The 15825-nt window shown below is 37.9% G+C and overlaps 1 protein-coding gene across 2 annotated transcripts in view; it reads left to right on the top strand.

Annotated features, from left to right (window-relative positions):
- Nucleotides 1–15825, top strand: part of XKR6 (XK related 6) — a 254459-nt gene that overhangs the window by 79670 nt on the left and 158964 nt on the right. The window contains exons 2-3 of one of the 2 annotated variants that reach the window (XR_010659528.1): nt 3375–3487; nt 5583–6956. The exons of the other annotated variant lie outside the window; for it this stretch is intronic. The gene's annotated coding sequence lies outside the window, so the exon portion shown is untranslated. Of the gene's footprint in view, nt 1–3374; nt 3488–5582; nt 6957–15825 lie in introns of those variants that run through there. 2 annotated transcript variants of the gene reach the window in all.

Genomic DNA, 15825 nt, shown 5'->3' with positions numbered 1-15825 from the left:
TAGAGCTGTAATATTGTCACTATAGTCTCCTTGTACAAATATTTTTGCATACATGAAAGAAGAAATATAAAGAATCCTGGTCCTAGAAGTCAAATTTGTGGGTCAAAAGCATGTAGGTTTCTACATTTTTGTAGATATTGCCATTGTTCCACAAACATTTAGTATCAGTTTATACCTCTCCTAGTGATATAGTTGAGCACCCCATCCCCCAGATTCTTGATCGTCATTGCTTATGTGTTAGTATGCTGTTTTAATTTGCATTTCTTAAGTTATGAGTGTTTGAAGATGTTTTCATGTTTGTAGATCATTTTTATTTTTCAGTGAATTGTCTGTAGTCATTGCCCATTTTCCAGAGAATTGTCTTTTTCTTAGCAATTTGTCAAGACTGTGCATATTAATATTTGATGCAAATATTTTCATTGGTGTATTGTTTGTTTTTGTTTATAATTGATTTTTTGTTTGATTTATCTTTTATAAAATCAATTGTGACCTCTTTTTGACTTCTACAATTAAAAAAATCATGAAGTCCTTCCTGTGTTTTTTCTTCAAGTATTTCTGTAGTCTCATGTTGTAACTTTATCCTTGTGGTGTACCTGGGATTTGTCCTGTAAAGGAATGAAGGTAAGGATTTAGTGTAAGTTTTCCAAATGGCTAGCAGTTGTCTCAACATCACTTTTTTGAGCTTTTTCCCATCTTCTCATTGAATCTTTGAATTTGGGATTTTCTGACTGATAAATGTGTGGCACTTATAGTAACATCTAAACTAAGGGACTGATTTTCATGAGAATGTATATTTCATTGGGTGCACTTAAACAGATAGGCATTGTTTTTATAGAAATTTGATTCTATGATTTGTTGAAATTTATAATTAACTTAATGGAACTCTTGATTTTATTAAACAGGAGACCTCAATATAGGAGTCTTGAAGTGACAAATGGAGTTTTATGATTAGTATAACTTAAAACTGAGTATAAAATTACTTGCCTTAATTAGCTGTAAAACATGTTCTTCTGAGTATTAAAATCTCATTAGTTTATCATTAAAGGCCTTGACCAAAGTGGGAGCAGTGAAAATTGTAGACTTTGAAGAATAGTATCAGATATTTGTTGTTGCATTTTCTGGGTTGGATGGATTGGTTCAGAGAATATGATAGAGCTGTAATTTGAATGACAAAACATACTATGACTGAAGCAAAAGGGGGAAATGAAGCTGTGAAGCTAAAAGTTACTCAAGGGAAAGATTTGAGTTTTGAAAGAGGCAGCTACTTATTGATTTTTGCCAAAGAATGCTAGCAAATATGAGTTGAGAAGAACTGTGAGTTCTCTTTGTTGATGTAAGATACAAATTTGAGGTTATTAGGTAAATGTTTAAAGCTTATAGAAAAAGTATATTGATTATTTATGTTTTCTTTGAAATTTATTGCAATGGAAAAACAAGAATCTATGACATACGTGATAAAGGAGGCAGCACTGACTGCTTACACATAAGACCAGCATGCAGTTTTCCTTAATGAAAATTTGAATGCATCAAAATAAAAAGCTTACAGAATCATCTTATGAACATCCATGGGAAAATGATCTTCAAAGCTTACTGAATTTGTTTTTAATATTTTCACTTGAGGCAAATCATACCCTAAATCTAGATATGACTCAAAACTGTTCTTTTCTTCTTTATTCTAAATATTTAAGTATAAATTACAATTTATTACTTTAAAGGATGGTTCAGAGACCTAGAAACTTCAGAGTCAAACCATTTAGCTTTGTAACAGTTGTCTAGATACTAAATTTAGTCAGACTTCACATGGAAAATCAAAGAAGATAAACTAACTCAGATGTGTTTATGACCCCTGATTTAAGACAAACATAGAGCTTAAATTGAATCATGTGTATATATTTTGATATTTTTTGGTAAAGTGCCATATTCATATACAGTTAAAGAATTTCATTGGTATAGATCAAGCAGAAAAATGCAAAACATTAAACAATGTGTAGACTTGAGTGGTAATTCATGTATTTTATTTAGTGGATATTTATGAATAGCATAAAAATTTATAAGATATTCATTTTCATTACACTATAGTTAAGGCCATCTCTTTTAGTGGAACTTTGGCTGCAGAGTTTCTGAGTTTTAAATTGTGGCTTCAGGTGAATGAAATACTGTTATAGTAAGTAATTTTGAAAGCTTCTTGGCTCATTTAGCCTTACGAAATAGTCTGAGATGTTTACACTTGTTGTTGAAACCACTGAGGCTGTACAAATGAAAGAGAACTAATTTTCAGGATTAATGTAGGGTTTTGAAAACACAAGCTTCACACTAAAATAGAGACCAGGGCTTCCCTGGTGGTGCGGTGGTTAAGAATCTGCCTTGCAATGTAAGGGACACTGGTTTGATCCCCAGTCTGGGGAGATCCCACATGCTGTGAAGCACCGCAACTCCTGAGCCTGTGAGCCATAAGTACGGCAGGCAGCCCACGAGCTTGAGCCCATGCTCGGCAACAAGAGAAGCCACTGCAGTGAGACGCTCTCACACCAGAATGAGAGAGTAGCCCCCACTCGCCACAGCCAGAGAAAGCAAAGACCAACACAGCCAAAAAAGTTAAAATTTTTTTAAAAAAATTAAGAAGAGACCAATTGGTGGCTGACATTCACTTGCATCATGAGAGCTTGCTTCTCAGTGGGTTTTGTTTCCAGCCCTACAGTCTCATTCTGTTGTCCCTGATACATACTGCCTTCCTTAGCATTATAACCCAGACCTAAGACAAAAAGTTAGGAAATAAAAGGCTAGGATCCCACTCACTGAGGTTTGGAGCCATCCTTCAATTTAGCATTTGGCTTCCAGCATTTAGGACGTTCAGTGTTTGTTGAATGAGTGAGCACTTACTTTAATTGTAGAAACAGGTTAATTTTCGTCTACTTTACTGTTGGAATGAGGAGTTCTTAGAATACACAAAAATGTGTTTCTTAGGGCCAGATCATTCTTCTGGTTCATTATTACACTTTTCTTTCTTGCCTTGGTTTATGTGCATAATGAAGAGCTTAGTTGCTGTCTAACACCATTAACTTCATTAATGATATTGTTATATTTAACTCTGTAAGAAATAAACATTTCATAATCTCAGGAGATGAATGAATAATCTACTCTTGACTTTGTTGAACTACCTTGGAATTAAATTGTCATTATTGTCATACCTAGCAGCTGACAGGGTAAGAAGAGTACCCTCTCATTCTAAGTAAGGTTACAATACTCTGGATGGAAATGTGTACCTTTTCATTTTTCTGAGATTAATAGTGGCTTATAATATTTTACATTTCAGTGTCATGTTAGAGATTTCATTTCATGACCTTTTGTTCATTCACATGTATTTTTGTTTTTAGCTCTAAAGGAAAGACATGAGGCCTAAGACTGAAATGAGGTTGTTTTGAGGTCATCTGATTTCTGACTAGAAGGTGTGCGATCGCCTCGTCCTGAAACCACTGCAGACAGAATGGTAATGGCAAAGCCTGGGACAAAGCGAGGCCTTCATGTTTTTCTGTGTCTCCTCTCCCACCCCAATTCCTTTCTTTATAAGCTTAATTTTTTTTTTTGTAAGTTGTGAACAAAAGATATTAAACAACATGCTGGCACCCTAACTAAACTGGTTCGAGTGTTTAATAGCAAAAGGATTAATTATATAAAACTATATATCAATTAAACCTTTTAGAGTTGGTTAAACATACTTTTAAAAAATTGAGATCTTGTGAGCTACTTAAGTAGCAGCAAAATGTTTATTATAGGAAAGCACCTCAGACTGTTAAGTATTTGCAGATTGAAATAATTTTTTTTTCCCCTTGGAAAACCAATATATATGTTTGCTCTCAAAAGGAACTGTGGACTTAATAAGTTTTTCAGACTAGATAGTAAGGATTCTTGCCACAGGTTTTTCTGTCATAAAGAATTTTGATGTTTTATGTATGTATGTGCTTTTGGTTTTTTAAAATGTGAAGTGCCCATTAAGAGTGCTAGTTCTATCAGTGACCTCTGCTCTAATTATTACATGTATCTTAGTTCAAATTATATTTTATGATAGCAGCACTCTATTATAGTAAAACATTTTTAGGGGGGTGTAGAGGCTCTCTTTATTAAGTTTATTCTGATGGACCATGTCCTGTTAAATGTGTTGATGTAGCAGGCAATTCCTAGACCTGATCCTCCCAGAGCCCCCCAGAATGGAATCTCAGCAGATTCTTTGCTCAAATTCAGATCTTATATTTAGCTACTTTTTCAGAGTAAGTGGTTCTTTATGTTATTTCATTTCCTCTACTACATGTAATGGCATTAATAGCAAAAATAATATTATAAATTTACTTACATTTAGTCTAAATAAATTATACATCAGTTTGTTTAGTTGGTGAAATGCTGAGAAAATGAAATGGTCATTCTTTCCAGAGAATAATATAGAGGGCAAATTCTAAAATACTGATAGCATTAAAAATTATTTTTTTTAAGTCATTTATTTTCATGTTTTCTTCTAGAGACTCAGTTATAGTATAGTTCTAAACATCACCTAATTTCCCTACAAATAGTATTTTCTTACAAATAGTATCACAAATAGTATTTTATGGATAGTATTTTCTCAGATGTTGAGAATGACCTAAAATTTATAAAATATATTCTTCTATTTCATGTTATATGACTTTCTGTGATGATAAACTTATTTACATGTTATGTAAATCCAGGCATTGTTTTGGCTAATCTAGAGTGCAATAACTTTATATCTGTGAGCTCAATTTATACTTAAATAATTCACCCTATCCTTGTTCTAAAAAAAAGCAGTATACAATAGGTTGTTTCCTTTTTTTATTTTGTTTCCTAATTTGTTGTTTTCCTCTTTTGGAAATGTGAACTCTGAACTTTCAATTTTCTATGGAATCATTAAGTAGGCTTGTCTAAATAGCATGGTTTTTAAGCCTGTAATTAGGAGAATTGTTCCTATAGTTGATTTTTGTGTATTAATGTTTTTATGAGAATTACTGGTTAAAAATAACCATGTCTTATATTTTCCAAAACAAAATTGTTTTTCTTTTTCAAATAAATCCTATATAGATGGACCCTTTTTGAGTTTGCAAGAACTTTGAAGGTCATCTTTCTTATTTCATGTGCTAAAAGCTAGTAATAGAAGTACAGAGACTTTAACTACTATTAACTGGCTAAAACATAGTTTCTAAAGGTGAGTTACATAAGAAGGAAATAAAAAATTTCATTTATGCATCTGAATGTTTGTTACCTTTAAGGATAGCTTTTAAAAAAAAAATAAAGCCAAAATCAGTACCACTTTATATTTTCAAACTATAAATATGAAGGTATTTTGACCCATTAAATATTTAAATAGGTAATGTGTATGAGTATAGTTTAGTATTTATTTTGTTGTAAGTAAATAGCCTTGTTATTAAGGAGAACTTTGATGTTAGACTTTAAAAACTTATAACTGTAAATGGGGGAGAAAGCATTAAAATGTCATTTTGAAAATTATAAAATACTGACCTTTTCTAAGAAAATCTTTTCCTTTTGACATTGTTTAATTTTTTTTCCTTTTTGTTTTTTAGGTTTGCAATTTTTTTTGGTGATGGCATGTTCAGAATCTTGGATCCCTAAGTTGACTATGTTGGAAATATTTAGGAACTCTGGAAATTGTTGTTTTTGTATATATAATGACTTACTAGATGAATCAATAGATTTATTAAAACATATAGAAGAACAGGCATTATAATTTTGTATTTCTAAGTTAGCATGCATGTCTCAAATTCTCAGCCGTTAGTATCAATGTCATACTCTGGAGACAGTTATCTTTTGAAGATCTGGGAGCTTTTATGGACCTCATATTTTCCCAGGCAGTTTATATAATCTTCCCATGCCAATTTGATCAACTTTTTTGCCTTTCTGTCTACCACATGTAGTGTCGCTTCCTTAGAGGTGATTCTTGATCAGGAGGACAAAGTTTAAATAATTGTCAGGTGACAGTCCTAAAGGTAGTAATTACAAAACTTCAATCTGGAAATGGCCTCTGCATGGTCATAGCAGGATATGCGAATTCTACCCAATAGATCCAGATACACCAGTGGCAAAATGCTGCCAGTTTCCAGATGAGATACTTTCATGTGGGACGGAAGTGCCAACAGAGAGGGGAAGGAGCCGCTCGGCTCGCCTGCTTCTCTCCCTGTTGTCGAATGAGTGAATTAGGAAAGGAAAATGGCCATGAAGCAGACTGTGTGAATGAGAAGGAGAAGGAACAGAACTTTGCTTTCCAAGAAGGACTATTCCCCTTAAAAATGGAGTTGCCTGTATTCCACGTGCACTGTTTTAACACTGGGGGTTACTCTGAAGGAGACCCAGACTGTGAACTAGGGCATTCTCTACCAAGGGGATGGATGGAGAACTGGCGTTTGACGGGAGAATCGGGCATTCTTTGGGTGACTGGAGTGCTGTGATTGGTAGGTGTCCTCTCTGGCTTATTCCTGCTGGGATTAAGAGATTTAAGCATTCTGGGATGGGTAGTTACGTTGATGGTCAAATATGATTGCCTCCTTTTTCTTTTGACCAAAACTGGGGAAAGGTTGATTTTTTTAAGACCGTATTCAGAGCAATTAAAAAAAGATTAAAGGGAAAGGATGAGGAGAATTCAAGGAACTTTAGAGACTTGAGTGCTAGCTCAGTAGGGTGTTAATTATTTATTCCAAGTTTTATTAGTAGTAGATATTCCAGTAATACAGAAATTGGTAGAACAGAACTTTTGATAACGTTTCTATTAGAAGACATTTAGAACCTAATTAACTATATAGAATATACTGTAACTGCATCCTCCGTCCCCTTGCTTTGCGTGGTTTAATAGGAATTGACTGATATATATTTAATAAATGGCACAATGAAAAAAATCAGAATTTTTTAAAAATCAAGTTACATTTTAACTTGATTAGGCAATATGTATTGCCTATTAGGCAATATGTATTGCCTATTTAGCTGCTTTCCCATTATAACTGACTTTTTAAAAAACCTGTCCTTCTGTGATACTTTCATTAATGGAGTGTTTCCTCTTAGCCCATTCTAGCCACAGTATTGACTGGGCCTAGGCATTTGATATATCCCCAAGGAATCAGCCAGGAAAAGACTTGGTCCCTACTGGAATGAATATTTTAAAGACCTTCTTAGATTCTGAACACTGTGAGTACAAATGAAAGAGACCCAAGAGAGGGAAAAACTTAAGAGCCCAAGAATAAAAATGATGGTGGGGATGAGGGGAGGGGTAAACTCTTATATACTAAGCTAAGGTGCTTGAAGGCAGGGAATTGGTTTCCTGGAGATTATGAGATAGTATGGGAAATCCCTTGAGCAGTAGGCATTCTGATGTTAATTTGGGTAGTTCACACTGGCATACTATTATTTTAAAGATAGTGGCAGGTGATATTGGGAAATACAAGTGTGTTTCCTAGTAATGGGTTTGATTTCATCCTGGTATGTTATGAATGGGCATATGGCTCAAAGATTAGCTTAATTCAAAATATCTTAAATATTAGAGAAAATACCATAAAAATGGGTCTTTTGTCCCTGTTGTATAACTTCAGGAAATAGTGTAGAATCCTGAACATAGTGGAAAGTTGATGGCATGAATATAATCAGTATTTGATGGTTGCCTTCTAGAAACTTCTAAATGAAACCTAAAGTTGTTTTATGTTGGCCTTAACTGTACGACATAGCATTTCTAGTGTGTGTCCCATGGGAAGTCTGTACCCTCTTGGCTCACTGCATGTCACAGCCTTGCACATCACTGTGAGGATTCAGACTGACTCAGTTACCTAAGGTTGATTGGGTATTTGGGGAGAGTCAGTACACAGCAGCACACACAAGAAAGTGAGCCTCAAACGACGGCTGTTTGTATTTCGGAAGTTTTAGACCCTGTTTGGAAGAAAGCTTTGGATCATTTCCACAACGAAAGTACAGTTTCTAAGTGTACAGGCTGGTTGTCATTCAGGAAGCCCTGATCTTAAACACCATCTTCATTTCACACCTGACCTTGTTCCGGCTTTGTTGTCACTCCTATCAATTGTTGTCTTGTCACCTTTGAATGGAGCACCCGATCTTGAGGGGTACTTACCGCCTTACACACTGAACTGTTAAAGCCACAAGTCCAGACCTCTGTGACGTCACAGTGAAAAAGCTTTCTGCGAGGGGCTGCCGCAAAGGTGCAGATGGTAAGAACAGGGCCTGAGGCATTAGATGTGGGATCGCCCTCCTAGCTAGTGCCTACCTCCTGCTGGCTTAGGGGCTTTTATTTCATAGCAAATTGAATATTAATGTTTTGTTTTAAAAAATGAGCATATTTCCTCTAAAATTTTTAATTATTGTAAAGATTTTCTACCTATATGTGACTTTTTCTCATGTTTTAGGATATCACATTCATAGCACAAATGAAATGTGTACTTCAAATGAACACAGTGACTGGAAATGTGGGATTCTGCTATTTGTGACTCTGAACTTTGTAGCACATTTTCAGGAAAATTGTTGAGATTCCCAGATACTTTGTTCTTTATTCCTTGAAGGTTTTCTTGAGTGTTATGATTATTTCTGAATTTTGTTAATCTATTTATGACTTTAGAGAAAACTGCCTTCAGTTCATGTTTTGACTCAGAATACTTGGATTTATCTTAAATTAGCAGTGTGTTTTGAAAAACATTCCATTTTTAGTAGCTCTCATCTCTGTCTTGGAATCTCAGATCAACTGTTCGTTACAGCGTTCATTGGGACTTTTCTGCAAAATACAACTCCACTGAGAAGGTCATCCTTGAAAAATCAAGAAATCTGAAGAACGTAATTTTGGGATGAGTAGAAAGATGGAAGATCACCATATTACAGCGCAGCACACTGGAAACACCTTAGACTTCACTGCTTTTGTACGTGAAACACAATTTGAATGTCTTCTGTGAACTGGACTTGTAGACAGATAAAATGTATCTTGACTAAGAAAAGCACAACTCTAGCCTCTAAAGCAGTGTCATCAGGACAGCTGACTCGTGATCGTTCACACTGGTGGAGGGAGCCTGGCTCTTTCAACCTGACTAAAGTTAGAGTCATACATTCCGATTCAAAGGTGTTTCTGTGTTCCTTTTGGAATATAGTGTTTGGATTTTACAATATGTGCTTCCCAATTTCACCTGCCCTGAGGGAAGAGCCTTAGTTCATCTGTGCCCAGATGCTTGGTCTCTGTCCTTTTGTTTCTGAACTCTTGACCTAAATGTGGAGAAAGCATTGAGTATAAAGGATTCCAGAATTGATCAGACCTGTTAAGTCTGTTCCACTTCTCCTTCCTGGGTAATTTTATTCCATTTCCTTTTCAGCTCTTCTAAACATAGCCCAATTTCCGGCCCTTTGTCTTAGGTCAGGATAGAATTCTATAACCACTGTCCAGGCTTCTTCCCTCTCATCATATTTTATTCCGCCCTCAACAGGAGGTTCCTGCTGCTCTACTCTGAAGCAGTCTCCTCGTGTCCTTGCATTTCCATCTCCCTCCCTGCATGTTCTCGTGGGGAAATAGGATAGCGGCAGACTTAGCACTCCTGCCTATCTAAGATTTCCTGTAAAAATCCACAGTATTTTAAAGAGATCTTCTCAGCTCTGGTGTTGGCAGGCACCTCCGATTGTGCTCAGTCAGGTGTGGCTGGCCACTCTCCCTCAGTCCTCCTGAGAGCCAGGAATGAACCTCATCTAGCCTCAGGCACAGGATGAGCCAGTCTGACTTCTCTGTAAGCTTGCTAGTTCCTGCAGTCATGAGTTAGTGAGAAAGTTAGAAGAGATCCATACGTTTCCCCCAGATGCTAGTAAAACAAATCATGTGCAGAGAAAACAGCATCAATAAGCTTTTGAAAGCAAGATTTGTCAAAGAATATGCCAGATTTTACGTTAACTTACACAAACCCACATTGACCATCCAGTTTTGTCTTACTTAAAAAAATACGCAAATTAACATAATGCTTAGAAAATACTACCAAAGTACCCGGACATTTTCAAAATGTGATAGATAGTATCTCTAAACATTTTTTTTTTACAAGTAGCTTTCAGAAACACGTGCAAATGTGTTTTGTGTAGAAGAATATATACTGAATATAATATTCTGTTATTCTAATAAAATTAAATCATCTCATTATTTAAAGCCTAATAATTTGAAATTGTTTTTGAGTAAACTTTTATAGCATGAAACTATTTTCACTTCTCATAGAATGTACAGATATTCGTAGAAGCTGCTCGTGTGTGTGTGTTTTCCACATAAAATAAAAATATTGTAAACAGGGTCACGTCTCCAGTAAGAGTTTCCAAACTTTTGGCTGTAATTACCAAATGCTTGGGATTGGGCTGACTGGAAATACATCTCAAGTTTTTCTGTATATGTAGCAAATTTTGTCCAAATAAAGTAGCTTTGTCCCCTGAAGGCGCTTTTAGTAATACTTTTGTTGAATAACATATGTGAAAGTTAAAGGAAAGGAACAAAAATATCTGTAAATGCCATGGCCTCAATTAGGGGTTTGTGAACTTTCTCCAAGTTAACAGTGGTAGTGAGTTGGTAGGAGTGGGGTGGATCCAAGTTTACAGTGGCAGTGAGTCAGTAGGAGTGGGATGGAGGTGGGATTTGTAGTTTGAAGGGATAAGGAAAGAGCCCTGTCTGGAATCGACAGTGCTGTGGGTCAGTGTGCGTACGCTGTGACCTGTGGACCCGAGGTGCTAGAAGTCTCAACCCACCCTTCCTGAATGACCAGCAGAAGGGTGTTGATCTGAGGCAAAATAGGAAAAAGAAAAGATGGTATAATGACTTCAAAATATATTTTTCAGTTAAAAAAATTTGTCTACTCTATGCCCTTATTTGGTAAAAATAAAAAGTTTGCCATCCCGATTTAGTTCTCTTAAAGCTATTTAGAGGTTTTTATAGTGGTCTGTGAAATCAAAAGGCTGGGAGCGGCTGCTGCTTGGACTATTAGTTTCAGTATTCTGTGCAGTATTAGCATATTAGGGTCCCAGTTGTTTATTCCACAACCCATAACTCACAGAACAGTGACTAGCGTGTCAGAACAGTTTGGGAAGGTGTAGATAATTAACTTCAGCGTTGCTGTGCCATGGGCGTCATCATCTCAAACTGCTACACCTCATTACAGTTAGCAGCTAAAAGGATGGCTCATATCCCGTTTGAGCCAGTGGTTGACTGGAAATGTCCCAAACAAATTTCCAGTAGTTGCGTGTGAAAATGAACTGATAGCACAAAGATCTGCTACAATACCAACTTGGAGGAAATTGTTTATATTGCCTTACAGTTAACTTTTTTCAACCCGTAAAATGGTCACCAACCTGCAGAAAATTCTACGCTAATAAATGACTAGGAACTATGCAGTGGTTATAATTTGTTTTCTTTCTATTTCTGCTTATCTCTAATATTAAAGTTCAAGATTGAACAGTCTTGTGTGACTAGACTACTTTTACTAATTTAGAAAAACCAGACAAAAGAATCTGGAAGAAGGAGAAACTGAGGAATGAACCCAGGATGTGTTTGGGCGGCAGGGTGATCACCTTCATCTTTACCCCTGAAAGGGGATTTTCCAGAAAAGTACAAGCTACATAACACCAGTGTTGTATCTCATCTACTTACGTGCTAGCCACTGTGCTAAGTGACATATATGTAAAATGTCTCTAGGAGTGAATTTCCGAGAAAGATACTGAGATTTCTTCCTTTGATAGCTTTGAGATGACCAGTATCCTTCCTGAGCAGGTGCTTGTAGGCAAGTTCAGAGGGAGTCCGTGATCTCTAGCCGTGGTTTACAATACTCCAAAGTACCTCCCTTTGTCTCCAGGGATGCTGCAAAATTCTCACTGAATTGCTCATTAGGGAAAGCTTGTCATATTCTACATTAAGTGTTTTCCTTAGAGACTTTATCTTAGGAGACCCAACTTTGAGTTATTAAACCCAGGGCTATGATTAGTGAGGCAGACACCTGCTTTCTCTATTCACTGGGACTTCAAAGCAAGAATGAAATTACCAAATAAAATGAAATTGGTTTGAGAGAGATTTTGGACTTCATTTCCTCTATGTCGTGCATCCTTTCCCAAGGGTAGAAAACAAGCAGCAAGGGTTTTAAGTTTTACGATATTGGAAGGCACTACTTTCCCATTAAAATTTTGGATTAAGTATTTTGAGCATCTGTAATTTTGTAGCAGAGAAGGAATAATTGATGGAAATCATTTCCCCTAAAATATGACCCAAGATTTTGTGGTAGGTTTGCAATTTTGTATTGGGAAGAGGAAGCACAAATTCCTTATTATGGGCCTTTGATAACAGTTATATGCAAGGAATTTAGTTTTTTTCCTCTCACATCTACTCCAAACCGAGTAATGCTTTTAGTCAAATAATACCTCATAACTTTCCCTTAGGAATTAGGATTTTCTTTAGCTCCTCCTGAGTTGCTCTCAGGCTTGAGGCTTCTCTAGGCCCCATTTTGACCTTAGAAAACTATTGGGTTGGCCAAAAGTCGATTCGGGTTTTCCCATATGCTATAGGAAACCCGAATGAACTTTTGGCCAACCCAATATACCACAGAGTGAGTTGTGCAATTTTAAAAGCCCCCTTTGCAGGATCCCTTATGAAATACAAAAATATGCACATTGTTGTAGGCTAGTTTTTCTCACTTTGAAAAGGGAGGGATACTCCTTTCTAGTGAATGGTTGGTTTGTGGATCTCAGTCAAGGCCTTCCCCAGTACTTCTTGGGCCTGATTCAGTAGGACTCCCCCCTGCCTCCCCGACACACACACCTGGGTGTTGGGGTTAAGGACCATGGCTGGACTTCAGGAAGTTTAAGGCAGGTGATGGAGTGTGGCTTTTCACATCTACCAGCATAAGCAGTTCCTCTTTGCTTGTTTTATAACATCTTTTCAGAAAGTCATTGTAGCAAATTGTACTTTCTCCTTGCCTCAAGATTTTTTAATCTGTTTAAATTGAGATTTAAAAGTAGAGTTAATTCAGTCGTTTCCTCTTAAAAAAAAAAAAATGCCATCAGCTGCAGATCTAGAATTTCATCTTCCAAGTCCTAAATTCTGATTTCAAAAAAAATGATAAATTTGGTCTGAGTAGCATTTGAAAACCTTGTAACAGCCCTTTCTCTTTCCATTCTTTTTTATTTTTTTTGAGCTGGCACTTCTAAAGGAAGATATATTTATAAATATATAACACTACAATAACAAAACCAATTATGTAAAAAATACCACTGCTGTGGCAGAATGCAATTGGGTCTATCTAGTTAAGCACTATATTATTTTCTTTATAAAAAAAAAAAAACAAAACTTTTGTATTGGGATATAGCCAATTAACCATGTTGAGGTAGTTTTAAGTGAACAGCAAAAGGGCTCAGCCATACATATGCATGTATCCACTGTCCCCTCAACTCCCCTCCCATCCAGGCTGCCACATAACTATCTTTCCATTCTTGGCCTCCTACCCCTGCCGATCTTAAGTTGCTGGCCACTTTAAGGATTTAAAATTTAAAACAAGACTTAAGAGGTGATCGAAGGAAATTTTGCACAGGGCTGAGTAAAAGTTCTTTAACTGCAATAAATACTGGACTAGGGTACAGTTACTGTTGGTTTTTATGGCTGAACTTACTGGAGCTGAGCGCTGTGTGTTAACTCTTGCCTCTTACGGTTCTGTTTTCATCCTCATCTTCCTCTTGTTGATGGAGACTTGAATTCTCACAAATGAAATATCTAAGCCCTGGATATCCTGATGCCCTGCCAGCGATAAAGTGGGCAGACTTTCTGCATCTTTTGACTGCTGGGTGAATGAAAAGACCACGTTTTTCAACAATTGCCACTCTTGCTTCCTGTTTCTCCCCACCTGAAAAGGTGGGAATCTCCAGCAAAATCATTTCTTCCTAAAACTATTCCATAGAGGATCTTGAGAAGCACCGTACAGCTGGACATGCTGCTGCTGCTAAGTCGCTTCAGTCGTGTCCGACTCTGTGCGACCCCACAGACGGCAGCCCACCAGGCTCCCCTGTCTCTGGGATTCTCCAGGCAAGAACACTGGAGTGGGTTGCCATTTCCTTTTCCAGTGCATGAGAGTGAAAAGTGAAAGTGAAGTCGCTCAGTCGTGTCTGACTCTTAGCGACCCCATGGACTGCAGCATACCAGGCTCCTCCATCCATGGGATTTTCCAGGCAAGAGTACTGGAGTGGGGTGCCATGGCAGTTAAGTAAATTATTCATTCCTGCGCTATACAGATGGATGCTTACTCTCTTCTGGGCTCTTGGGGAACAACACACAAAGCATGTTGTTTACATTCTGGCAAAGGTAAACAGTAGTGAATGATCACACTGTGGAATAAACAGAAAAGAGTGAGAATGTGCCCATGACCCTGGTGAGGGATGGAGGGGCAGGTGTCAGTTTTCAAATAGGGAGATCAGAGGTCTCCTCCCTGAAAAGTGTGACATGAGAAAGACAACCACAGTAATGGGAGCTGAAAAAAGAGGTTTATCTGAAGGGAGAAAGAAATACTGAGACATTTCCAATAGTTGTGTATGGCTTTTCTTGCCACTCCTTGACCTACGTTAGAGGCTTGCACTGCATCTGAGAACAGCTGTGCACATTCTTCCTGATTTCTGCCATTGTCATTCCTCCTGCCAAGAATTTTCTTTCCCAGGGTCCAGCCCAGATGGCATCTCCATGACATTATTTGTGGAGATAGGCAAGGTCCTAACAAGCCGCACTGCATGGCACAATCTCGAGACTCAAAGAGTATGGAGGGTCGGCTAATGAAGGCGGGGCTTGTAGAAGGGAGCTTAGGCGCCATGTACTTTGAAAGGGGATTAGAAGGACAGGCCAGGCTGATCAAGGTCATACTCAAGGCGGGTGGGAATAAGACAGGTCGTGGAGGAACCCAAATGCCATGCAAGGAGTAGGGGTTTGGTTCTACAGGCAGCAGGGGACCACCGCTGTCCTTTTGGGCTTCTCCGACGTGAGCGTTTCCATCAAGTACAGCAAAGATTCATTGGCTCTTGGGGGATGGAAAAGAAGGTGGTTAGTAGTAATTTCTGAAATGCAGTGACTTTTTTTCTCATAAAAAGGGTATGATTTGTAAAAATTTAAACTGGCACAGAGAAATAAAAAGAGTTCACCATTTCACTACTGTTAATATCCTGATCACCATCCGTTTAGACTTTTTTATTCTCAGGAGTACATAGTATTGATATTCGCCAACAGCATCCTTTGTAATAGGTGCTCCGTGCAGATACAGCCAACACTCTATTGCGGGAAGTTTAGTGGTTTACAATTTTCATTATTCGGGTTCTTTTCCGTTTTCACCCTTATAAATTTCAATGAATATCCTTCTGTAGTGTCTGCAACTTACCCAGTCATCTCCTTGTTATAAATTAGGGGCAATTCTGAAAACCGGGATCCTTAACAACTGAGACACATGGTACTGGGATTTAGCGCGGCAACACTTGGGAGCTGCGTGTGCGCGTGCACGCAGGCGCAGGTTTGAGGATGTTTGCGTGCGTGCCTGTGCGTGTGTACGCGTGTGCGTGTGTGCGTGCCTGTGCGTGTTCGTGCACTTCGCTGTGCGTCCCAGCGGCGGCGTATGTCGTCAGGCCTTGGTGAGAACCGTGGCTCGTGATTGAGAGTGGTTGCCTCCGCTTTGGGCGCGATGGGGACCGTGTCTGGTGTCTCTGCGTCCGCAGCCGCTTTCAGAAGCCGGATTCCCAGCCGCGCTGTCCGCAGAAGCCCTTGGTCAGTAAGTGCTTCCCCCATATGATAGCCAAACTCAG

The sequence above is a fragment of the Muntiacus reevesi genome, chromosome 17 (assembly GCF_963930625.1).
Source record: "Muntiacus reevesi chromosome 17, mMunRee1.1, whole genome shotgun sequence".
Lineage (NCBI taxonomy): Eukaryota > Metazoa > Chordata > Mammalia > Artiodactyla > Cervidae > Muntiacus > Muntiacus reevesi.
Note: the sequence above shows the minus strand (reverse complement) of the source record. Positions and strands in the feature narration are given on the sequence as shown.